The 27,824-nt window shown below is 41.2% G+C and overlaps 1 long non-coding RNA gene across 1 annotated transcript in view; it reads left to right on the top strand.

The window, feature by feature from the left end:
• LOC130604026 (uncharacterized) overlaps positions 1 to 25,410 on the top strand; it is a 53,821-nt gene extending 28,411 nt beyond the window's left edge. Inside the window, exons 3-4 of the long non-coding RNA XR_008973351.1 lie at positions 20,684 to 20,877; positions 25,273 to 25,410. This is a non-coding gene — a long non-coding RNA (uncharacterized LOC130604026). The remainder of the gene's footprint in view (positions 1 to 20,683; positions 20,878 to 25,272) is intronic.
• The last annotated feature ends 2,414 nt before the right edge of the window (positions 25,411 to 27,824 follow it).

The raw sequence follows: 27,824 nt of genomic DNA on the forward strand, positions 1-27,824 counted from the left end.
TCAGTTCGAGCTGGGTATTGGTCAGTGGGTGGTGAGCGGTTGTATTCTCTTCCCTTGTTATTTCCCTTATCATTATTATTATTGGTGGTAGAAGTATTGGTTTGTGTTATACCTTAGTTACTGGACTGTTCTTATCTCAGCCCATGCGAGTTACATTCTTTCCATTCTCCTCCCCATCCCTCCGGGAATGGTTGGAGGAAGAAGTGGGAGGAATGAGCGAGCGGCTGCATGGTTCTGAGTTACTGGCTGGACTTAAACCGTGACAGTTCTTTGTGGCACCCAATGTGGGGCACTAAGGGTTGAGATAACGACAGATCTGACCAGAGTGTGTCTGATCATATTTGTGACAAGCATTCATTGTTTCAGATTAATAGTCACACATCACAATGCTGATTTATTGGCTCTCGGAGTTGTTGCTCTTGATCTCACAGTTTCAGCATGTCGTACCTTACTTACAGCTGGTATTTGCTGTGTTAGTGTTTATTGGCTGGGGGGGCCTGGGCTGAGGTTTTTGTTTCACTGCACTTTATGATAATGATTTGTAATATAATAGACTCATTGATCATGAAACAGATCTGGCTTGCGTTCCCAGTGTGGTCATCACCTCTGTACTTTGGGAGGTATATAATGGAAGTGTTTAACAATTACACATCTTTTTTTCCCTCCTTGGGTGGTCAATCTATGAAGGAGACATTCCCTTAGGTTCCCAGCTCCCCCACCAGATCGTTTACAGCATGTTTTGAAAGTTCTGACAGTTTTGAATGGCCTTTGAGTACCCTTGAGACCTGCCTGCCGACTGTGATGAAGATCACCATGTTAGCACACATACAGAGTGTGTTTTACCCATGACCATTTTGTCTGATCTCAAATGTTAAGCAGAGTCAGGTTTGGGCCTTGTCTAGGGTTAGATGAAGATATAGGAGAACCAAGAGATTTTCCCCGAGGCCAGAAAGTCATGAGTGGCAGGGTGTGTGGGATAGTATGGGCAAGTATCTAGGCCAGTGGGCTCCTCCAGTGCTTTGGAAGTTCACCACTGAACAAGTGCAAAATCCGGAAAAACTGGTAAAACACTTAAATGAGGCATGTTGTCATCCTGGACATACCAGAGAGGGACAAATCATGGCAATGTGCTGGGGCTTAGCCTACGCTTACAGAGCCCTGCTCAATACCATCCAGCATCTTCAAAGGGAAAAAGATGTTTCTGTATCTGATGGCAAAGCAACAGACAACGCAGCTACTGCAACTCCAGGTACAACAGCTACATCAACTCCAGTGACAAGTACAGCAGCTGCTCAAACCCCAACAGCAACAGACAATGCAGCTGCTGGTGCTACTCAACCCCCAAGCACAGCGGCTGCACCAACCCAAACAACAGATACTGCAGCCACTCCAACCACAGTGATAGTCACTGCAGCTAAACCAAAGGACCAGTTCATGCCACTATCAATTGCCTCTGTACACAAGGGGAAAAGCAAACAAGAGGCACAAAGAGCAACCCATACAGTGAAGAAAGATGAAGAACCAATGCACTTACTACATGGGACAGCATCTGAACAAGAGTCATTATTGTGTGAATCAGAGGAAGAGGAAGAAGAGGTGATTTCTTGATGCCAGACCTCAACCAAGATATGGAATATGCAAAAAGATTTCACCCATCATCCAGGGGAGCACATCATCACCTGTTCGCTCTGATGCTGGGACAATGGGGCCGACGGTCATGAACTAGAAGGTGGGGAAGCCAAGCAGCTGGGATCACTTGCTAGGGAAGGGGGAACTGACAAAGCAATTGCAAAAGAGAAACAGTCCCTCAGCTTCTGGAGGCAGCGCTTGGCAGCTCTGAGGGAAAGGTTTCCCTACAAGGACGATGTTATGAGTCGTTCAGTCAACTGGACCACAACAAAGAAAGGCATCCAATCTCTGAGGAAATCAGCCATTCTAGCGATGATCTATTGTAGGCTGGATGCTGGGAATGCAGATGAAGTTGAAAGTACACAACCCATGCGGTGGAAATTTACACGGAGTGCACCACCATCATATGCACATTCACTGGTATCAATAACCTGGTATGACGTAGCACCACCAACAGTGGATGAACTGATTCATCAACTCCGAGAGTTCGAAGACAATCTCACCCCTTCCATCATTTCAGCTGTGGAAAAACTGTCCCAGGAGTTAAAACAATTGGGAGACGATCTATCTGATCTATCCAGCTCCCTACATGTACCAGCCCGTCTCAGCTATAAACAAAAGGCGCCCTACTACTTGAGAGAGAAGACATAGGAGGTACAGGCCACAGGCCACCCTATGGTTTTACCTGCAGGATCACGGAGAAGACATGAGAAAGCGGGCTGGAAAACCTACCTCAGCTCTGGAGGTATGCGTGCGTGAATTGAAGAGGAGAGTAAAGGTCAAGGATGATATTCATCAACAATTTAGATGAGGGAATTGAGTGTACTGTCAGCAAGTTTGCTGATGACACTAAGCTGGGAGGAGTGGCTGACACACCAGAAGGCTGTGCTGCCATCCAGCGAGACCTGGACAGGCTGGAGTGGTGGGCAGGGAATAACCTGATGAAATATAACAAGGGAAAGTGTAGAGTCCTGCATCTGGGCAGGAACAACCCCAGGTTCCAGTATAGGTTGGGGAACGACCTGTTAGAGACCAGTGTAGGGGAGAGGGACCTGGGGGTCCTAGTGGATGACAGGATGACCATGAGCCAACACTGTGCCCCTGTGGCCAAGAAGGCCAATGGCATCCTGGGGTGTATTAGAAGGGGGGTGGTTAGTAGGTCGAGAGAGGTCCTCCTTCCCCTCTACTCTGCCCTGGTGAGACCGCATCTGGAATGCTGTGTCCAGTTCTGGGCCCCTCAGTTCAAGAAGGACAGGGAGCTGCTGGAAAGAGTCCAGGGCAGGGCAACGAAGATGATTAAGGGAGTGGAGCATCTCCCTTATGAGGAAAGACTGAGGGAGCTGGGTCTCTATAGTTTGGAGAAGAGGAGACTGAGGGGTGACCTTATTAGTGTATATAAATATATAAAGGGGGAGTGTCATGAGGATGGAGACAGGCTCTACTCAGTGGCAAACAATGATAGGACAAGGGGTAATGGGTATAAACTGGAACACAAGAGGTTCTACTTAAACTTGAGAAGAAACTTCTCAGTGAGGGTGACAGAACACTGGAACAGGCTGCCCAGGGAGGTTGTGGAGTCTCCTTCCCTGGAGACATTCAAAACCCACCTGGACACATTCCTGTGTAACATTATCTAGGTGTTCCTGCTCCGGCAGGGGGATTGGACTAGATGATCTTTCGAGGTCCCTTCCAATCTCTAGCATACTGTGATACTGTGATACTGTGATGCCATGAAAGCTGCAGCTTCAGTCTCTGGTGAGCAGGTTCCCAGATGGAGTGGAAGAGCCAATTTTACTCCAGCTCCTGTGATAAAGAATACTAATCCCTGTCTACAAGACATAAGTGACCGATATTGTTATCACTACTAGAGGTGCCCTGCCTCCAGCCAGGTGGAGGTAACGGACAATCAGATTTACTGGACTGTGTGGATCACATGGCCTGGCACATCAGACCCACAGGAGTGGGCCAATCTGTTCGGGGTTTCATTACAACTTATTTGCAGCAAAATACAAGCCAAGTGCAGATCCATGCAATAATTTTGAGTAGTACTCATCTACTGAAAAGCATTTTTATGAACATTACAGCATAATGCATGCTTTTAAGAATCCATTTTCTAATGGTACACTTTCATCAACATACGAACCAACTGAAATTTTAATGATCATCTCTGCCTATAACACAAAAATAAATCCTTAAAGCATGTAGAAGTGAAATAGGATGGAAATGTGAAGCAGAACATTGAGCATCTGAAACAGTGTTTCTGAGTGAGAAGCAAATTTTGTTAATCTGATCATATTCAACAGTACCTTGGCAAATTCTTTCATGGCTGAAGTGAGGTATTGAAAAAGGAGATGCTTCTACTCCTTGGATGTTATTTCTGATAATTATTAGTCAATCAACATGGCTTTCAGGAGTGGCAAAAAACTACAAAGCTATCCTATGAAAATTTTATTATCATATGGATTATAATAAAAACTTGGATGAGTATTTTTCTAGGACTGTAAATAAATAAATAGGCCATACTAAAAATGAGAATAAACCCAAAATTCAGTATTTCATTAAACCACATGGGATGCATATCATCTTTCTTATGTCCTTTTCTATTATGCTCCCTGTAGAGGAAATAATACCTCCTTTCTTTTTTGTGCTTTGTAGTAAGCATGCGTGAAAAGTATTGACTTTCAAGTGCTTAAAAATTAAATCTTCTATTTGTTTGTAGATCAAAAATGGTTATGGAATTAACACGTGATAAAACCTACATCATAAAAGTTTAGGTTTTGTCTTACAAGTGCCACTATAAAGGTTTAGAGTACCTCATTGTCGTGGTTTAAACCCAGTCAGGTAATTCTTTCACTCACTCCCCCCCCCTTCTTGCCCTCCCCCTGCTCCCAGAGGGACGGAGAGGAGAGTCAAAAAGAATGCAACTCCCACTGGTTGAGATAAGAACAGTTTAGTAACTAAGGTATAACACAAATCACTACTGCTACCACCAGTAATAATAATGATAAAGGAAATAACAATGGAAGAAAATACAACACCTCACCACCAGCCAACCGATAACTCACCCCCCAGGCCCGACCAAGCACCGACCCATACCTCCTCCAACCCTGCAGTCTCCCAGCCCTTCCGGCTAACTCCCAGTTACATCCTGGGCATGATGTGCTGTGGTATGGAATATCTCTTTGGTCAGTTTGGGTCAGATGTCCTGTCTCTGCTTCCTCCCAGCTTCCCCTCCTCCCTGGCAGAGCATGAGCCTCACAAAATCCATGGCCAAACCAAAACATTGCTATCACCTCTCTTCCCAGGCCGAAAGTCAAAACACCGCACTGCGCCAACTACCAAGAAGGAGAAACGTGACTGCTACTGCTGAACCCAGGACACTCATTCACCAGTGTCTTTCAATCTGCTTCTTAATAGCCCCAAAACACACAGTAAAAGCCAAACAATTAAAAAAAAAAAAAATTGACTTGAACATCAATACATGTAGAATAAAGGACCACATATATGGTCACTCCTGATTAAACCAGCAGGACCCATTTATAACAAGAATTCTCATCCACTAGGAAGAAATTAATTTTATACAGTCTACCAAAAAATAGCTTCTGACTTTTAATGGTGTGGGTTAGACCTGAATGTGATCAATGTTGCATTTCATCAACAATAACTTTTATTATTTAGTTTCTTTAAACACTCAATATTCTGCTACAGGCTACCCCTTGAATTATCTTCCTCTCTAAAATAGAATGTCCTTCAATTTCCTCTGAAAGTGGTAAGGCTGGACTTGTCCTATTGCCAGGATGAGTGAGTAAGGAGGCAAGCAGCATAGGGCTCATAGAGAATATTACAGGCTTTATCAGACCAGGAGGTTAGATTGATGCTCTCTCTCTTTTTTAACCAAAGACAGTTGGAATGATGGAGGTGTGCTGACCTGCAGGAGTCAAAAAAACTTCCCGTCTGAATGTACTTTCCTGAAGCTCTCATACATTGCTATCCACATATTCCAGTTCAGTTCTTAAAACATCCTAGAAAATATGTTAAAGTGGAGACACCAGCCTCTACAAATGAAGATACCATCATGTAAATTTCTTCTATGTACTTGGACTCTGTGCTGAGGTAGGAAGGAAAGAGCAGAATTCAGCATTCTTTATCACACAAAGGTCTGACTTCATTCTCTTAATATGATTTATATCCATGGCTTTCTTCCTTCAGAAGTTTTAGAAAATGTGGTCTAAGCTACAAAAGGAAATTATGCTAATGGTAAATGTTTCGGAGGCTGTACTGTGAATTGCTGAAGATTAGAAGAACTGCACCAATAAAAATCTCTAGGTACATTAAAGAAGAAACTAAATACTCAATTCATACATTCCAGTTTGGGAAAATATAAAGATATTAATTTTGATCTAAATATTAAGTCAAATGACTTGGGCTATTAGTAGAAAGTTACACTTACAGACTAAACCCACCTTGGACCTAGAAGTCACCACCTCTCAGTAAAACCTTATCTAAGCATGCTGGATTTTGAGAAATTACAAGAAAAGCAAGCTTGTGTTTGTGTGTGCTCAGCATAAAATCTTCAAGAAAATGGAAATACAAGACTTTAAATCTTTTTTCGTTATAGTGTTACAACATACCACTCAGTATCTCCTTGAAACAATAATCATTGCTACTCAGGATAGCAAAGTGTATTTCCTTCAGTACTTTAAGAGATTTCTCCAGGCAATCATGGAAAATACTTTCCTGATTTAAGAATGAAAATGGTCTTGTTAGAATTTTTGGCACATGTAGTATCTGAATAGAGTTATAAAACAACTGTATGAATTCAGAAATATTATCCTTCGGCTCAAAATTCATGCTGTAAAATCAGAATCACAGGCAAAATGATATTTAAAAGAAAAAAACATATGTACCTATATTCTTAGAAGCTCAACTGCATCCAAGACAGCATCATGAGTATTCCTGTATTTCCAAGCTTTTTATTCTTTATGGGTAAGGCCAAAGTGGTAGACCTGTTTTTAAAATCAGAAATAAAGTTGACCTAATCCCTTTGAAAGTCTATCAGTGCTGCCCTGAAAGCAAATACAAGGATTGCCCAGAGATAAATGAAAGTCAGTGCTTCTAATGGTTCAAACAACAGCTCTTTCATAATTCCTGTCTATAAATGGGAATTAAAAACTGTTCTTACTTGCTGTTCTTACCTCCTTACAGGACTTACCCTAAAATTCTGACTCAGCCAGCAACTTCAGAGAGAGCAAGATCAAATCCTGAAAGAATAAAAGCTCTCAGTGGATAGGAAAGAAAAATAGATATAAATCAGAAATTAAAATTCTTGTAAGATATTTCTGAGTAGTGCAATAAATTTCCTGGTTTGCAGCTGAAGCCTCAGAAATGCAGCTACAGTATTAAGTAGAGCCATTATAATAATAAAGAATCAAAATTACATAGTTCCAATATAATTCACAAAATTCATTAAACTCCTGGTAACTTATTTTCATTGCAAAGCTTGAAAACATAGCAGCAAATGAATGAAACTCATCCAGTCCCATGACTGATATCGATATATAACTTCAGATAACACAAATGAACACATTTGTCAAAGTTTCTCTCACATACTGGATAAAATGGAAATATTAAAAACTTCAAGACATCCTGAATGGTGCAGGCAATCTTATTCTCTGAAGCAATGCTGCCATCTTGCGAGGGAAATACCTAAGTCAAAGTTTTCATTTTCTAGATTTACCCTAAGTGACCAGGGGTTTGTGAGACAGAGAGGTAGGGAATCAGCAAGGACGTGAATTGAACATTTGTTCTCACTCCATATAAACAGGTCTTTGTCTGGAAATGATGTGATAAGCAATGCTGTTCAAGAACTAAGAATTCCTAAAAGTAAGCTTTATCTTCAGTAGCAAACAGAACATTCAACACTGCAGTGGTGAATCCAAAACTAAGTAAACCTGCATTTCAGGTGAAAATGAAAGCAAAGGACAGCCCATGCTAAAAGTTGCTGAATTGCCCTGCCTTTCTTTTAGCTTCCACTATGCAGCTGGGATCTTGTGCTGACAAACTAGAAGACCCAAGAAATAAATTAAAAAAACCCAAACCAAAACACAACCTAAAAAAAAACCCCAGAAAACAAACACCACAGGTGTCCTGGGTTCAGCAGTAGCAGTCATGTTTCTCCTTTGTGGTAGCGGGTGCAGTGCTGTGTTTTGACTTCCAGCCTGGGAACAGTGTTGGTGAAGCCGATGTTTTCGGTTGTTGCTAAGTGATGTTTACCCTGACCAAGGACTCTGTGAGGCTCATGCTCTGCCAGGGAGGAGGGGAGGCTGTGAGGAAGCGGAGATGGGGCGCCTGACCTGGGCTAGCCAGGGAGGTATTCCATACCACAGCACGTCATGCCCGGGGTGGGGGGTAACTGGGAGTTACCCGGAAGGACACGGGCTTCTGGGTGGGACTCGTATTCTCTTCCCTTGTTATTTTCTCTTATCATTGTTGTAGTTGGTGGTGGCAGTGGTGATTTGTGTTGTACATTGGTTGCTGGACTGTTGTTGTCTCAACCCGTGGGGGTTGCACCCTTTCGATCCTCCTCCCCGTTCCTCCGGGAGCGGTGAAGGGGAGAGCCCCGGAGGGGGGGGGGGGGGGGGGCCTTGATTGTTGTCAGCCCGGCACCACTCACTGGGAGTGAGTGAACAAGTTGCCTGACTGGGTTTAAGCCACGGCAAGCCTAAACAGATTTGGTTAAATACTAATGGCGAAAGTGTTCCTAATTAAACAGGTACGGTAAAGATAACATTCAGAAAATAGAGAATTTGGGAAAGTTAGTATCAAATTGCAGAAAGGGTTCTGGCATTCTTACCTTTCTAGACTTATACTCACTTCCGCTGTGCTAACTTACCTGCTTGCTGGTTTCTATCTTATTTTGATGGAGTTCTTATGTACAGATAGTATTTTAAGTTTCTTACAGAGCAGCATTTCCAGAGTAGAAGTTCTTCCTTTGTTGAGTTAGCACTTAACATACTGGAATTTGGATGTTTAGATATTCCTGTAATAAGTTTAATAACTTCAAGGATTTATTCCTCTAATAATTTTCCTAAGTATTCATTAAGCTATTCCTCAAAAGCTTGATGTGTAAACCCTATTTATGCCTTATTTTCTTATAGAGACTTTGAAATTAATTTGACATTAATTTGGTAACACTTTGAAGTGAACAGTCGGATCATGTTGAAGAGATCATTTGGAAGTCACTTTATGCATTATGGTCTCTTCAATGCGAAGTCACTTACGTGTTTCCACCCAGTTCTAGAGGGACTGAACCAGACACAGGGACTGAACAAGAGCTTTATAAAGACAATTTCTTTGATCTTCTTTCCTATGCCCCAATTTCTAAATTTCTAAAATATGTAGGATGCATGTACAGATCAGGAATGTCCTTTCAGAATGTACTCCCACGTTATTACTAATTACTGTTGTTCAGCTTACTTCATCTGTTCAAATGCATATACTCTGCGGATGCAAAGTCCTCAGCACCACTGACTTGATCTACTGACCCTCTTTTGGATGGTTGCAGTGTCTTCAGATACCCTACATTTACAGAGGAGTTCTGCAGCTGATAGCCTACATTCCCCAAAATTCAAAGTAATACAGGATTCCTTTTTCCTTTGCTTGTATGGTAAAACATTTCAATAGTTTTTAGCTCTTCTGTGATTATTTTGCTGTGTGTACTCAAAATATTTCCTGCAGCCAGGAACCAGAGAAGAAATTAATAAAGAGAAAGTAGTTCAGTACAATATACAGTACAAGCCTAAAGTATGAAGAATAGTTCAAGTGAAAGTCTCTTACTCTAGGAGTCAATGTTGTTGAGTAGCCCAGTAGTTGAAAATACATTAGTTTTCTGAAAAAAACAAACAAGAAAAAAAACCCAAAGCAAATCACTTTCACTTTTTTTTGTAGTTACTTTTTTCTTTAATGTATGTTGCTTTTCTTAAATACCGTTTTGGGCAAATAATGTTATTTTTAGCAGCAATATTGCTTGCGCGTAGCATTAACAATTGTGGACATGCTCAAGGAATCTCTAAGAAAAGATTTCTTTAATAACCTCTGTTTAGGTAAGTAGTCATTCCTTGCTTGATGTTTGCAGTATATTAAACTACCTGCAGGGCGAAATACTTAATATTTTAACTGAATTCTTTGAGGGATGGCCAGTATACTCTGACTAGATCAGAATCCTTAGCTTTTGATTCATTAAATAACTTCTTTTCAGAAACTCTCATGGAGATTTTGCATAGAATTCTGCATTCCTTACCATACTCTTCTAAATGGCTAAAAATAGTTTCAGCATGCACAATGCATCAGATAATAGATGTATGGAAAATTCTCACTACAGTATTTTTAAAGTGCACTCTCTGAATCTGTTGAAATGAGATGTGTCATATTTAGTCATGATCTTGGATGAGCAAGGAGCTTTATACGGACATTTTAAATTGCTGAATTATGTTACTGAAAACTGCTTAGAAACATTCTCTTGCTAAACAGCTTTGTAGTAAAAGAATTCATTCAGGTTCAGAAGTGATTTTTCATTTTGCTGATAATCAAGAGGTCCAACTAGGATAAACCCCACCCAGTTAAAATCTGAATATTCATGATGGATTGTGTCCCTGACCATGGCAGAGGAGTTGGATCTAGATGATCTTAAGGTCATTTCCAACCCTAACTGTTCTATGATTCAGAGTGATTCTATGATGCAGGTAATAGTTGCTTCTCACTGCAGGTGAGGTGTGCTGGGTATTTGGCTGAACTTTGCCTGTAGATGCTTTTGTAGATCTTTCCAATGAAGCCATAACTGACAGTCCTTCAAAAGAAGAAAGAAACAAAAAAGAAACTTCAAATAGAGTTGTGAATTTTCACCACTTTCCACACACACGGCGGTTCCAAAATGGGAATTTATGTAAGAAATCAGACCTCTCAGTTCTTGTTCTGGTGCCCAAACTTCTGGCAGTGTGTGGAGCAGAGTTTGGGTTGTCCAGCCCTAAAAGTTCTGTGTGATTCTGTGTGAAAAATCTCAACTGTTCAGCTGGGTAACCAGCATCAGGAAATATAACAAAGTAGGTTTTTGTTTGCAAATGTGGGTAAGCTCACCCATTCTTGACACATCATACCTCCTCTCTCCCCATACTTGCTCTTTTCTTAGGTCAGAAGCATTCATATTTTTAGGAATTAAAAATCCAAGAATTTGGAGGCTACTGCACATGAATCCAAGACGGCTTTGCAGGGGCAGGAGAAATACAGCATATCCTAATCTCTCCTTTATCATGATTTCTTTCAGGTAGTGGTTTCAGACTGAATAAATGAGTACAGACTTCAGAGGCTCCAGACACCTTTTAGTATATTGAATTAAAAAAATTAAAGGGCATTGCTGTAGTGAATAGAAGGCAATGTGTTTTAGAGAGAAGTGAGTAGAATATGTCTCTTGATTCGGTATGCTTTCATGTAATTACTAAGAGCAGATCCTGCTGATAATTCAAACAACAAAAACATTTTCTAATTATGTAGAGCCAGATCTTCTGGTTTACAGTTTCTCAGCAAAGAACTCTGCTTTGGGAGGCCTAGGGTAGAATTTTCCCTCCTCTGCTTGTCCTTCTGATAAATATATTACACCTAGTTCTCAACTAGTAAGTGCCAAAATGTCTGATAATTGTCTCTCCTTCAGAGACAGCAGAACATTCTACATTTCTGTAAGTAGCTGTTACTCAAATATGCATGCCCAGATAGTGATTCATGCTATTTTTTAAAGGAATAAATGAAGACACAGAGTTGTAATTGACTGTGACACAGCAAGAATAAAATTAACATTATACAGAAATGATGGAAACCAGTAGTTCTCTGTCGACTAGCCAGTTGCATCAATTGGAAAGTAACTGATTCATTTTTAGTAACACCTGCAAGATATTATTTTAATAACTTGTAATATCTTATAAAATTTACATACTGAGAGAATGGGGAGGTTACTGTCTGTAGAGCTACAATTGTAAACCCAAATAGCATTAATCTGTTTCTGAGGTGAGGGATTTGCAGGAAGACATGGATGTTGTAATTTTATTTTTTTTCCTAGCAACACAGGAAATCTTTAGGCGTGCTAATTAAATTAATTTTAGGAGATTTTCAGTATTCCCAGGTGGAAGTTGAATATGAATGCAGACTCTGGCATGTGGTCATTGTAATACTGTAAGTTTCTTGGTTGCTTTCACTTTGATGAAACATTTTAAAATTTCTTTTTATGCATTCCACATTTCAAACATGGAAATTAAATATCAAAATATTACATTCACAAAGCTGGAGTCAGAATATTTCAACAGTCAATCTGCCAGGCCTCCCCATATTTATACTTCAACCATCGTCCTCCATACCAAAGAGGCTTTAACCGCTTGGCTTGTTTAATTGCAGCACATGTTTCACACTCATGAATAACCTGGGCAATAGTGTCCATTGTTAAGTCCACCCCTCGATCATGAGCCCATCTATATGTTGCATCTCTGCCCTGATGGCCTGAAGTGTCATGGGCCCACCGGGCCAAAAATAATTCACCTTTATGTTGCCAATCTAAGTCCATCTGAGCCACTTCAATCTTAGCCGCTTTATCCACTTGTTGGTTGTTCTGGTGTTCCTCAGTGGCCCGACTCTTGGGTACATGGGCATCTACATGACGTACCTTCACCACCAGATGGGTTTACCTCTGCGCTGCCAGTTGCTCTGCTTCCATTGCTTCACCCACCCCCACAGGTCATTTGCCACCATCCATGAGTCAGTATAGAGATAAAGTACTGGCCACTTTTCTCGTTCAGCAATGTCCAGGGCCAGCTGGATGGCTTTCACCTCGGCAAACTGACTTGATTCACCCTCTCCTTCAGCAGTTTCTGCAACTTGTGTCCAGGACTCCATACAGCTGCCTTCCATCTCCGATGCTTTCCCACAATACGGCAAGAGCCATCAGTAAACAAGGCATACTGCTTTTCACTTTCTGACAGTTTATTATATGGTGGAGCCTCTTCAGCATGCACCGCCTCCTCCTTTGGTGACATTCCGAAATCTTTGCCCTCTGGCCAGTCCATGATGACTTCTAGAATGCCTAGACGACTGAGATTTCCTATTCGAGTTCGTTGTGTAATTAGTGCAGCCCATTTACTCCATGTAGCATCAGTTGCATGATGTGTAGAGGAGACCCTGCCTTTGAACATCCAGCCCAGCACGGGCAACCGGGGTGCCAGGAGGAGCTGTGCTTCAGTGCCAATCACTTCTGAAGCAGCTCGAACCCCTTCATAGGCTGCCAGTATCTCTTTCTCAGTTGGGGTATAGCTGGCCTCCAGTCTACGGATCAGCTGATGGATGGGAATCAGGGAGTCTCGGTTGGTGCGATATTGCCGCCGGTGCACTGTTGTCGCAATTGGCACGTGTTGTTCTTTGACTTTCAGCAACCCCACAGCAGAAGGATCTTCTGAGAGACCAGGCAAGGTGGACAGCTGCTCAATTTCCTCAGTCTCAAATCAGCAATACAAAAAGCCCACCGGTACCCTTTTGGGTCTTTGAAGTACCCTCTCTTGAGGTAGTCTATGCCGAGAATGCATGGAGCCTCTGGACTAGTCACAATAGGGTGCTTTTGCCATTCCCTCCCAGTCAGGCTGATTTCAGCCTCCAGTATAGTCAACTCTTGGGATCCTCCTACATCGTCATTTGACCCCAGACAAGACCCAAACCTGACTCTGCTTAACTCTTGAAATCAGTCGTGAGCAAAACACACTCTGTATGCCTGCTAGCATGGTGATTCCGATCATGATCAGCAAACAAGTCTCAACAGCATTAAAAGGCCATTCAAAAACTTCAAAACTCTCAAATGTAAATGGTCTGGGGGGACGACTGGGAGGGTAAAAGGATGTCTTCTTCACAGGTTGAGCACCTGAGAAGGAGAAAAAAGATGTGTAATTGCTAAGCACTTCTATTATATACCTCCCAAAGTATAAAGGTGGTGACCACACTGGGAACATAAGCCAGATCAGTTTCATGATCAATGATTCTATTGTATTACAAGTCATTACCATAAAGTACAAGGAGACAAAAATGTTAGCCCAAGCCCCACACTTGAAAAACACCAATACAGCAAATACCGGATGGAAGTAAGGTACGATATACTGAAACTGCGAGATCAGGAGGAACAACCTTGAGAGCCAATAAATCAGCATTGTGACAAGTGACTATTAATCCAGTCAGATCTGTCGTTATCTCAACCCCTCGTGCCCTACGTTGGGCACCAAAAAGAACTGTCGTGGTTTAAACCCAGTCAGGCAACTTGTTCACTCACTCCCAGTGAGTGGTGCCGGGCTGACAACAATCCAGGCCCCCCCCCCCCCCACTGGGGCTCTCCCCTTCCCCACTCCCGGAGGAACGGGGAGGAGGATCGAAAGGGTGCAACCCCCATGGGTTGAGACAACAACAGTCCAGCAACCAATGTACAACACAAATCACCACTGCCACCACCAACTATAACAATGGTAAGAGAAAATAACAAGGGAAGAGAATACGATACCACTGGCCAAGAAACGAGTCCCACCCGGAAGCCCTTGTCCTTCTGGGTAACTCCCAGTTACCCCCCACCCCGGGCATGACATGCTGTGGTATGGAATACCTCCTTGGCCAGCCCGGGTCAGGCGCCCCATCTCCGCTTCCTCACAGCTTCCCCTCCTCCCTGGCAGAGCATGAGCCTCACAAAGTCCTTGGTCAGGGTAAGCATCACTTAGCAACAACCGAAAACATCGGTTTCACCAACATTGTTCCCAGGCTGGCAGTCAAAACACAGCACTTCTCCAGCTACCACAAAGGAGAAAGGTGACTGCTACTGCTGAACCCAGGACAAGGCTCAAGTTGTTAATAAGTCTCACCTTCACTGTTGTCAATGAAAGATGTTAAACAGGTACTCTTACTCCATTTTAAATAAGAAAAAGGTTTTTGTGTATCTATTCAGACACAAAAAACCCAAAACAAACAACAAAAAAAAACCAACAACAAAACAAACCCTAGTTTACTGAAGAGAGCAAGTCTGTAATACTAGATCATTACAGAAGCTTGTATTTTAGCCACAGTGAGAATGCTATCCTAGGTATTCCAGATCTGGCATAAAAATAAAACATGAACAAGGCAAGTAAAATTTTTGGATTAGTGTTATATTATTTTTTAAAAGAGCAAGAACATGGAGCATTTCTTTCTCATACTTTAAACTCCTTTAAATTTGCTAGACCTACACCAAAGTTTCATTCCATTCAGTTTTCTGCCTCTCATTCTCCTTTTCCCCAAAACAAAGTCAAAGCACTATTAACTACACAGAAATACAAATTTGCCATGTGTTCCTTGAAAATAACAAAAGAAATAGACATCTAAATATAACCTACAGAAAGTTACTACAGTTCCTACAGTATCATAAAATAATAGCATAAATGTTTTTCTATAGTGCTGGCAAAATCCTTATCTATTTAGTTGAACTTTGTTTCCAATTACAGAATTTAACACTAACATTGAAACATTGCCACTGAGTTTCAGTTACTCAGCTAAGAACCTAATTAAACTATTCCCATCTCAGAAGTTATAAAAGGGTATATTTTTATAATGCATCCTAACTAGCTGATGATGTAGAATGGAGCTGAGAGATCTCTGGGCATTACTGTGCAGAAAGCCTGGGGAGAATACAGAACTCAGTAAGGTAAATGAAGCATTCTTTATCTCTGCTAGAAGTGTTATAGTTTCAATACAAAAGCATACTTCTTCCCAACCCACTCACTACATTCTACTATACTGAAATAATAAGTGAACCTTTGCAGCCTCCAGTGAATACATGTAAATACATTCCTTTCAGTTTGCTCAGCAGTGGAACAAGGATGTTTCAGTCTTATTAAATTCCTGGTGGTTGTTTTTTGGTTTTGTTGTGGGGTGTGGTTTTTTACTTCCTTTTTTTTTTTTTGTGTTCTGGCACTAGATTAATGCATGGCACTCTAGAAAACTCAGCATCTGAATCACCTTTCACTGGAAAGAAACAAGATTAATTAAGCAGTATCTGAACATAGCTTCCCTCATGAAGCATCTGTGACATAGTGAATTCATGATTTTCTCTTTTCTGTGAAAATATTACACCTGCAGGAGGACGTTTAGTGGATCCAAATGTCTACATATGCCTAGAAAAAATGCGAAACCATCACCAGTAGCTGCTAATAAGGAAAGTACTTTTCTATTATCATAATTTGTTCTAATTCTGCCAGGCAAACTGAGGTCTAGTCACTGAATCAGTCTGCAGACATTTAATAAAAAGGTGGCTAAGGCTGGAGAACTGAGAAAAGTCTCTGTGTGCATTGCACACACTCTTGTTGAGGAATTTATCTTCCCCATGTCACTGTCATCCTGCAATGAGCAACCTGACTCTATCACAGGTTTCTCTATCCAAAGACTTGTAAGAAAACCATAAAATATCCCTACAGCCCAGGGGAAGAGAGTTGGGAGGTGGTTTGGGGGGGAAGATGGGGAGGGTGAGGGTTTCAACCTCTATGTTTGTCTATTAAAGTTCTCTTTACAGAGCAATACTTGCAAAAAGAACTTCTGAATTTAAAAAGCTCTTGTCTGTGATCAATATTACTCTATACTGCTTAAGTTTTGAAAGTCATATGACAAGCTACCTTATCCCTTTGATTCATTTCACTGAATTCAAGGCCTGAGCTTTAAGTTTCCATCTCCCATGCTGCTAGACTAGATGACAAAAGAGACACTGTACTGCCAGCACAGTTGTTTATTCCAGTAGCACTGGCTAGTAAACAACCAACAGAGATATCCTTATGTAACTTCCTGTTCTTCTCAAACCTCGATCTCATTCCAGCACCAAAACAGCTCACAGCAGAATCACCAACCTCCTATCTACAAGGTGTCTGACACCCAGGGCTGCCTCTGCAACCATGCACACACCCCTCCACGCATACAGGTTCTCTTTTATTTCATAGAGATTAGATTTACTTTTCTTTCTTTTCTACTCCCTTTGTCTCCTGTTCTTTTCAAAACTTTTTGGAATTACCTTTCACTTTGCCACATCCTTTTTTGGAGGGTTCTCTATCATCAAGGTAAGATTCAAATTTACATCAAATACACAAGTCTAGTTCCTTCTTTTGCATTTAACTGGGAGAGCTTAGGAAAAGAGAATTCTTGAAATTCATGTGAAAAATATCTAGTAACTTGCAAAATGTAAAGTGCCATGAATTACATCATGCATAGTGAAGTCTACTGTTCACATGCAGCTATGTCATGATGTTCCCATATAGGCTTAAACCATATCACCATACCTGAAATTTCCATATTCTTTCACATACTTTTTGATGATAAAATGCTCACTTAGCACAAGGAAACATTGTTAGTATAATGTTAGAGCATACTATTAAAATAAAAGTATTCACTTTGTATACCCAGAGAGGGTATACACTTTGTATACTCACATAGAGCCTCTTAGGACAGTGATTGAGGAAGGTCTAATTGTGGTCTCAAAAAAAACCTCGAGCTGTTGTTTGTTGGTTTTTTGTTTTGCTTTGTTTTTTTAAATGAGTTTAAGACATGTTATAAATTCAAAGAAACAAAAGGGCATTGTGTGCAGTTAACCTTTCACAACAGGATTCTAAGATCTAGTACCTTTTAATGTATAGATACATCTAGTGTACAGTAGAAAAAACTGCCCAAGTTACACTCTTAACTCTGGATTCAAAATAGCAGCACTCATCCATACTCTATCTCAGGACTGGCATACGTGGCATACCTCTGAGTTTAGATATTTCAGCTATAACAGAGTATGTTTGCTATGTAGTACTAGCTAATGTTAATAAATAAAAAGTAGCATATAATAAAGAACTCCCCCCCCCTTAAAAATGTAAGAAAATGCAAAGTAGTTAATGAAATCTAAGCAGCAGTTCAAAATCACAAATCCCAACTACTTCCAAGATTTAAGGCTGCAGCAACACTCAGATACATTAAATCTCTTACGTATTTAACAATAACAGTTACAGACTCCTGAAACGTACACAGGCAAATAGTCACAGTATCACAGTATGCTAGAGATTGGAAGGGACCTCGAAAGATCATCTAGTCCAATCCCCCTGCCGGAGCAGGAACACCTAGATAATGTTACACAGGAATGTGTCCAGGCGGGTTTTGAATGTCTCCAGGGAAGGAGACTCCACAACCTCCCTGGGCAGCCTGTTCCAGTGTTCCGTCACCCTCACTGAGAAGAAGTTTCTTCTCAAGTTTAAGTGGAACCTCTTGTGTTCCAGTTTGTACCCATTACCCCTTGTCCTATCATTGTTTGCCACTGAGTAGAGCCTGGCTCCATCCTCGTGACACTCCCCCTTTATATATTTATATACACTAATAAGGTCACCCCTCAGTCTCCTCTTCTCCAAACTATAGAGACCCAGCTCCCTCAGTCTTTCCTCATAAGGGAGATGCTCCACTCCCTTAATCATCTTAGTTGCCCTGTGCTGGACTCTCTCCACCAGCTCCCTGTCCTTCTTGAACTGAGGGGCCCAGAACTGGACACAATATTCCAGATGGGGTCTCACCAGGGCAGAGTAGAGGGGAAGGAGGACCTCTCTCGACCTACTAACCACCCCCCTTCTAATACACCCCAGGATGCCATTGGCCTTCTTAGCCACAAGGGCACAGTGTTGGCTCATGGTCATCCTGTTGTCCACTAGGACCCCCAGGTCCCTCTCCCCTACACTGCTAACAGGTCGTTTCCCAACCTATACTGGAACCTGGGGTTGTTCCTGCCCAGATGCAAGACTCTACACTTTCCCTTGTTATATTTCATCCAGTTATTCCCTGCCCAACTCTCCAGCCTGTCCAGGTCTCGCTGGATGGCAGCACAGCCTTCTGGCGTGTCAGCCACTCCTCCCAGCTTAGTGTCATCAGCAAACTTGCTGATAGTACACTCGATTCTCTCATCTAAATCGTTGATGAATATATTAAATAATACCGGTCCCAGTACTGACCCTTGAGGCACTCCACTAGTTACAGGCCTCCAACTAGACTCAGCCCCATAGACTACAACTCTCTGGCTTCTCTCCTTCAGCCAGTTCGCAGTCCACCTCACTACCTGATCATCCAGTCCACACTTCCTCAATTTAGCCGTGAGGATGCTGTGGGAGACTGTGTCAAATGCTTTGCTGAAGTCAAGGTAGACCACATCCACCGCTCTGCCATCATCCATCCACCGTGTTATTTCCTCATAAAAGGCTAAGAGATTGGTCAAACATGATTTCCCCCTGGTGAAGCCATGTTGACTGCCCCTCATAACCCTCTTATCCTTGATATGCCTTAAGATGGCACCAAGGACAAGGTGTTCCATCACTTTCTCAGGGAGGTGAGGCTGACCAGTCTATAGTTACCCGGGTCCTCCTTCTTGCCCTTTTTGAAGACTGGAGTGACATTTGCCTTCCTCCAGTCCTCAGGCACCTCTCCCGTTTCCCAAGACTTGGTAAAGATGATGGCGAGTGGTCTAGCAATGACTTCCGCCAGTTCCCTCAGCACCCACGGGTGCATCCCATCTGGACCCATGGATTTATGGATGTCCAGATTGCTCAACTGGTCTCTAACCCATTCCTCATCGACTAAGGCAAACCGCTCCGTCGACCTGACTTCATCTAAGGTCTCAGGGGTACAACAGGACCAAACAACATAACCATGTATTCAAAACCATACTTCTCACATCTCAAGACTTTATATGGATGAAGAGAGTACTGCATAAGAAATACCAGCTTGGGTATTTACTTCATACCTAGTTCTTTAGTTTTGCCTATGAATGCCCAGCAGATATTAAAGTTTTAAAAATATTTCTTCATACTGCATACTAGTACCAAACTAATTCTGTGGTTGAAGCATCTTACCTAACTGTTTTACAACATAACACTGCCTGTAAAAAGTCATTAAGCAATCCAAGTACAATGAGTGGCATCATTCTCAGTCACGTGATGGATTTGAAATAGCCACTGCAGCACAATGAGCTAGCAATTAGTATGAAATTTCCCAAAATATTCACTTCTGCTGGAGATTTTAAATAGTGTGTTCACTTTCATTCTTACTGCTTTCACTTTTTTCCCTTCCTCAAATTAAATTACAAAATAAAAAAAAATAAAAAAAATAAAATTAAAAAAAAAAGCTAGTTACTTCACCCTAAGGTAAAGCCATGGTTTAAGCAGCCAGAGAACCAGAATCCAACTAGTAGTAGTGGGGCTTTGGGAATTGTTTCTTATGCCATGAATTTCTTATGTCCAAAAATTAAATCACAAAAACATCTTCAGAACACCTTTTCATGAACATTATTTTATTCCTTTTAACATAGGAATTCTTGCTTTATTAACTATTTACTAAAGTTGCCCTTTCACTTTTCGAAAGAGGCACCATAAAACTGCTATTTACTGCTGAGGAGTGTACAAAAGGACCCTAGAGGTCCTTTAAAAATGTTAAATCCAGTTTCACTGTGCAGAAATATAACAATCAAAAGGATAATAGTCCTTGTATGAGACTGCAGGCAATAACTACTGTACCAAGGCTGCCACGAACATGAATGTTTTTATGAGGTAGGTAAAGCTTTATTAACCTCTTCATGCCTAAAACATGTATACTACATTAGTGCCATCCTGAATAATTTTAAAGACATGAAAATAAGTAACAGAAGGCAGATTAACAAAACACAGGCCACTAGTTTCAGTCCATCCTTGAAAAAAAAAAAAGGACCAGCAAGAAAAGGAAGAGGCTGAAGGTGCAGCACTAAAATAGAGAAGACCAGATTGAAGGATGTACTAGCAAAAATTTTGCCATTAGGAAAGTATGTTATAGTTGGGCTTTTATTTTTTCCTAGAATTCAGTGGTCAGAACAAACACAAAAGCCATAAAAGACAACTAAGACTGACTTTATTCTATTCACTCGTAAATTCTTGGGCAGTTTTGACACTAACCCTCTGATGATCTGATTCTTACACTTTCCCCATTTCAGAAACCCTCCTAGACTAAAAAATAAATCTGCAATACAACCAAGATCTTGGATGCAGAACATGATTGGGTTTTCATTGTATATGCAAGTTTTCCTGGACACAGAAGTAAAACTAGAACAGCAAAAACTTCATGAATGGTTTTGGCTCACACTTATCCTGGTAGCATTCCCATCAGGAAGTCTGAAATTTCATTTCAGTAAATATTTCCATTACCAGTGGTATCGAAAGCACAGTTCTGTATGCCAGTTAGTATTTAAATTTTACGGGATGCTTAATGGAATCTTTTGTTACCATAAGGAACACAAACCCAGCACATACGCAAAGGCACGGGGCATGAAAGGCACACATTTCCAGTGCAAGGGCATAGATTAATCCCATATGTAAAACACTGTGGTAAATACTACAGTATCCAGCCTACTATTATATTTATGGCACTGAGACCCTTCTAATTCACACACCCCTGCATTCCATGGATGCACCCTTCATTACTAGCCAGCCAAACCATAAACACAATGAGTGCTCTTCCTTTAACACTGCCGTATAGAAGAACCCTTTCCCAGAGAGCTAAATCTCATGAATGGATTTGGATCCAATCCAGATGATCTGGAATTTGTCTCTACCTATTGGGCATCTCTGGTAGACATGCTTATACCTAACAGGTCCTATTAAGAAGCCCGGTTTAAATCAGAATAGGCAAATGGGTGTGCATCTAACTTAGAACAGCTGGCACAATTCATTGCAAAGAAGTAACAGCATAAAAATAAATTTACTTCCCACACTAACAGCAAACGGGAGAGTCAAATTAGCATAAATGTGTACACATGTCAAAGCCCTGCAAGCCAAGGCTTCTAACAAAAATGATGAGGAAACACACCTGCTCTCCAGACCATTTTCTCACAAAGGCTATGATGACAAGCAAGGACAGTAGCTACAAATTTCTGTGTTTTATTATTTTTCCCATGTCAATTCAGTGCAACCAACAGATGAATTTCAAACATTTAAATGTCAATTAAAGAAAACCTGAAAATCAATATGCATGGGAACAAAATGATTGGTTTTAGAAACTACATTCTTTGTTAAGACTCACTGCCTAGTGCTTTGTCTTAATGTTTCACCCAGCAGAGTCACTACCAGTTGCACAGACCCCACATTCTTATAGGCCACTTACAGTCACATCTGAATACAAAATACAACAGCCAAGAGCCTGTAGCATGTCCTTATATATATCCCAAGCAACACAGGAGACAACTTGCTAGGAGATTTCAAAGGGCATTTTACCAACATCAGGCTACTCTGTACACAAGTCCCTGCCCAGCCTGACTCATGCTGTGTCCACACTAGCATCTTCCACATTTGCCCTGTCCCTGCCAGAGCTCCAGTGCTGGCAGCTGGTCTAGACTGGCAGCTGACATTTTAAATGCTATGCAAGACCTCTGGCACCTCCCTCCACTGCTGCCAAAGGTAATGCTACAGTAATTTGTGCAAGAGTTTAGCAACCCCCACAGCAGACTATCCTTAAAGCGCAAGAAAGCTGTAGATGCTCAAGGGACAGCCTATTGCAAAACAGGGACAAGGCGGAGCTTGGAGAACTACAGTGCCAGCGGCAGGTTTTAGACTGAGCCTCCCAACAGCTATGCACACACCACCTAAAAGCTACTTTAGAAACACCTCACTGCAGGATGCTCTGAGCCCCTACCACGGTGTATGTAGACTGTCCAAGGAGAAAGCTACAGGGCTGCAAACACATGGCCCTCCTGTGACAGACAGGAGAACGCCCTGTCATGAGGAATCACAACGCATGAAGAGCAATTCCTCTCCCCACAGCAGTCCTAAACCAGTTACAAAATAACCCAGGCCATGCCAAAATACTCCTCAAAATATAAGATTCCTCCCATCACCAGTGGAAGAAAATGATTACTGAGGGCACAGAGCAAAGCAGAAAGACACCACGTTAAACACTGCCAGTAAGCAGCATTCATGAAGAAATGGGAAGAGAGGTAACAGACCCCTCCTGCTTTCCACCCCCTCCTCAGTACAGAAGGCTGGCTGTACAGAGAGGGCAGAGACTGATCATGTCATAAGGCAGCCCAGAGCACAGATCTTGCTGCAGGTGTACTCCCCTTGCACTCAAAGCCATGACACAGCACACTCAAAATATGCCAACTGCTGCAATTCCTTCCCCCCCCTCAGTGAGAGATGAGGTGAAGCCCAAGCAGCTGCAAGCTACTGCTTTATGCTGATAATCATGACACCTTATGAAGAAAAGGTGAAGAAAACATGTTTCATCCAAGGGAAGGCCAGCTAGGAGCTTCAACCCAGGATGAAGTTCCCTATGTGCTAGGACTTGCTGAGGATGGGAAACCACTTCCTGCTTGTCCAAAGAGCACTATAATTAGCACTTGCTTGTAATATTAAACATCACTAGATTTGATCTAAAGGGTTACTGGGAACACCCCTAATGCAAACCTGAGCTATTTAAATCCCCTGGACCCAAGGGCAGCTATAAATACTTTGGGTGTCCATTTCGAGAGCAGCCCATGTGAACCTAAGTTACTCTGTTATTTTTGCACATCACATAGTCTTATTTAGTGCTGCCTTTGCATGCTTACATGACTCTCAAACAGCAATTCCTCATGTGCAGTAAGTGTTAACGCAATGTTTTTAAATACATTGGCTATGTCACTGTGAGCTTTTGCTGAACCTCTGAAATAAATGAACTGTTCTGGTGACTGACATTACCACCATGGTATGCATTCAGGGCAACTCTCCTTTCTTCTTGCTTTCCCACAGGTAAGCCTTTGCTGTGCATAGAGATGCCTTCCCCCCGCCATCTCCCAGTCTTGGAGAAGGGGTTAGATAACATACTAGCCCATATTCCAGAGAGGATACATGCAGTACACTTCTAGTCTGCATATTTAAAAAGCAGATTTCCAAGCATGATACCAGCTCACATGTTTACAAACTCTCAGGCCACAAAGTGGAAGTTGGCCTGCTAGTGCATTGACACCAAGAAGGTTTCGACAAGTGCATCAGGAGACAAAATTTTTTTTGCACAGACTACTAACGCTAGAAACTGAAGTTTTAAGTACTGTTTGAAAAGGAAAACCGAACATATAAAAGAATTAGTGTGACTAAAGAAATACATGGGCCTTCAAAACTCTCTGCAGGATTTCTATTTCTCTTTACAACTGTAATTTCAGTATCCTACTTCTTTGGGAATTCATACATAAGATTAATGCTATCATGGAAAAGAAAGCTAACTTCCTGAGATAACATCTGAACACCTGGTGTCTCAAAAACAGAGCAAAAATATAATCTTTAGCAACAATGTCAATGAATCTTAGCTGCTAATTAAAATAATCCCCTACTGGTTTTGATGAAAAAGGTCTGGGTATGAATTACCATATCAGAGGACAGAAAAGCACTTGCATGCTCATCAAGATTATAGGATAAAACACTGCTTAAGAACAGCAGAACACTATGTTCAGTACTTAAACCCAAGTTTTTTCTTCATCTCTTGAAGTTGAACTTCAGAGGGCTGCTTGCTTACCTATCTACCTACTAAACCTACAACACCAACTACAATGGTCTTCCTAAAGTGAAAGAATACTTTTCCCATGGGAAATCTCACATTTAAAGCTTTAATTTCCCACAGCATTCTCAGCTCTCAGAAACTGATTCCTAAAATTCTGCACACACTACTTTAGAAAGTGAAGACTACAAAAATCTTTTTTTTTTAAGATACAGATAATAGAGAATTTAATGATTCCTTACCTTTAAATTAATATCTTGATTCCAGCACTTAACACGTTCAAGAAACAGTCCCAAATGCTAAAATATAAAAGCTTCCTTCTAACAAAAGGTAGACGAGAGTTAAAAAATAATCAGACTTCCCTTTTCAAAGATTTCAATTTACTCTTTAGCCTTTAATTGACCTGCTTGGTATTTGGGAGCTAAGATCAAGGAAATAAAAATCTATCAAAAATCACCTTTAAAGATGCAGAATTCTGTAATTTTCCCTTTTTTACTTTACACAAATACCACTTGCTCTCCGCAATAAACCTGCCCTTTTCTCCCCTCCTCCTACTTCCATTCCATCCATATAAGGGCCAAATTTACTGGGGGGGTTGGGTTTTTGGGGGTGGTTGGTTGTTGGTTCTCCCCCTCCCCTTATAGAAAGGACCGGATGGTGCACTCAGCAGGCTACAGATTTTCAAACAAATGCTTCAAAACTTCCTGTGCAGTTCTGGAAATGTTACTCAGGACTCAAACCAGCAAACTAACCTGAGTGCAATGAACTGCTGGATAGTGGTATCCTGAACTTTCACACATCTTTTCTTCTATCAGTAGATGTGAACTTACTAAAGGCCAAAAAGTGGAGAGCCTTCAGCTGTTTTTTCTTGAAGTGCTGACAATGCAGAAGAGCTTGAAAAACACTGCGTCAGCATGGCTACATTTCTATTGCTGGCAAATACAGAACGGCTATGTCATTTTGATAATTCATCAGCAACTTGCCACAGGTTGCAAACTTCAGGTTTGGGGCTTTTGGTTTGGTTTGTGTTTGTTGGTTGGGTGTTCTTTTTTTTAACAGAACAATGCAGAAGAAAACAAGCACCTCAATGCTGATGCTACAAACAGGGCCACCAACCTCTGAAACAGGAAATGAGTCTCCTACCAACAGCCTATTTGAAAAATCAAAACTGAAGAGTTTCAGAAAAGACATCCCAAAACCTCTTCAGAGAGGCTTTCTACTTCAAACAGGTAGGATAAAATTACTTTGGAAAGACAGTATCGGTTCGTATTCTGACATTTGCCTGTTTCTTAAGATTTTGCACCCCTACAGTTCTTATCATATAACTGCATCTGAAAGAGCTAGACAGCAGCACTCCCTCCATTTAGTTTTTAAAACTTTTGTCATTATTTGTTAAATCTTGCATATTGATGTCAGAACAGGAGTGACAGAATTCTTACACTGAGGAGAAATTCTTAAAGCATAAACATTAAAGAGGCCGGAAGAGGGGGCAGGTATCCCATTCCCAGACTAATTTAAAAGTTCATTATCTTGCATAATGAAGGTCTCCCATTTACTCTAACAGTAAATGTTAGAGTAAACAGAGTGATGTTGCATAACTGTATTTCCACTAGTAAGATGCATACATTAGTAGTGTAAGTATTGACCAGAACTAGCTAAGTGTCATTGGCTGGAAATTGCTACACTCCTGCACTTGCAACCTTCATTAATGCATCTCTGAACCATAGTTTTCCTGGTTCAGCAGTAGCAGTCATTTTTCTCCTTCTTAGTAGCTGGTGCAGTGCTGTGTTTCTGACTTTCAGCCTGGGAACAGCGCTGATAACACCAATGTTTTTAGTTGCCGCTTAGTAATGTTTAGTCTGACCAAGGACTTTCTGAGTCTCATGCTCTGCCAGGGAGGAGGGGAAGCCAGGAGGAAGCAGACAGGACACCTGACCCAAACTAGCCAAAGAGGTATTGCATACCACAGCATGTCACGGCGAGCATATAAACTGGGGGTAGTTATCCGGAAGAGCTAGATCACTGCTTGGTCAGGCTGGGTATCAGTCGGCGGGTGGTGAGCGGTTGTATTCTCTTCCCATGTTATTTCCTTTATCATTATTATTATTGGTGGTAGCAGCAGTGGTTTGTGTTATACCTTAGTTACCGGACTGTTCTTATCTCAGCCCGTGGGAGTTACATTTTCAATTCTCCTCCCCATCCCTCTGGGAATGGGGGGAGGAAGAAGTGGGGGGAGTGAGTGAGCTGCGTGGCTGAGTGGGCTTAAACCGCAACAATAGTTTATCAACAGCCTAAGAAGTTTACCTGTAACTGCAAATCCAGCATAATTTTTAGAGACCAGTTTTTCTTCTTCACAATAGTAACAAGTTAAACCTGTGGTATGTTAAATCAGTCTCTACATAAAGCTAGATTTCCCTTCACGAAACCATAATTCTGAGCATTCCTCTTGAAGAAGTCTCATGTAAGGAGATTAAATACTGTAGCATCAACAAATTACAACAGCTCCTGAAAATTTAATTATTAACTAGAGCTTATTACTCCATTAAAGATGTTTCATGATACACTAGATGTTTGCACAGTTTTGAAGGTTGGCAGGAGAATGTAACAGTATTTCTTCATAAAACAAACTCCTGATTCTTATCTAGTAGGCACATGTTTGTGGTAGCTACCTCGTTATCCCAATAGAACAATATATTTTAAAGTAATTCAGTCCCAGAGTTTTGCCCCTTGTTAAGTACAAATGGTAGCAAAAAAAGAACCAAACCCCAACATAAGGGCATAACACTTTGGAAAGTCAAAAGAACTTTCAAAAGTGATACCCTCGGGGCTTCTCATTACTGAATTCTGTATTCCGTACAGAACAGAGGAAGAATCCTCAAAGCTCCAGAGGTTTTGAGGTATGTGTCCTCAAAAAAAAAAAAAAAGGCGGAGGAGGCCCCCAGACAGTGCTTTGATGATTGTGTAACTTTTATGGCTTGAGTTCTCTTCAACTCAAGTACTTGCTCACTAATCTCACGGATCTTTGGACACTGCTAAACAGAAGATCACCAGGCATCTGGGCTTCAAATATCTACACATGTTGACACTATTTTTCATTTACCTGTAATCATACCTTTTCTCACTTACAAAAGTTCCCCTCAGAAAAACTTCAGCTCAATCCCAAACCTTTTAATCAAAACCACACTAATAATAACCTTCTTTTCTAACAGACACAAGTTCGTTAAGTCCATACTTTCTTACATCTTAAATAACTTGTTTGCATATTTTTCCTTCTTGTGGAGAGGTATCTCCACAACCCTCTGCTTAACATGAAGTATCATTAAAAGCAAGAGACTCTTCAGGATCTTGCCTTGATGCTTGATTTCACCACATTAGAACTCAAATGTCTAAGGTGAGGGGCTTTCAGGTGCAACATATTTTAAAACTAGAGGGCGAGAGGTCCTGTCTCAAAGAACCTCCCAACCTTTACTAAATAAACACCCCAATGTAATTACATATTATGTCATGAAAAACAGGCCAAAAATACACTTAAAAAAAGCTTCCAGTTGAGTTTTCAGTGAGGGTATTTCTTTGTTTAGCTCAAGGCGAACAACTGAGAAAAAGAAAACTTA

Source organism: Pezoporus wallicus, unplaced genomic scaffold (genome assembly GCF_028554395.1).
Source record: "Pezoporus wallicus isolate ANWC-B61680 ecotype Strahan unplaced genomic scaffold, APGP_CSIRO_Pwel_v1 contig_2025, whole genome shotgun sequence".
Lineage (NCBI taxonomy): Eukaryota > Metazoa > Chordata > Aves > Psittaciformes > Psittacidae > Pezoporus > Pezoporus wallicus.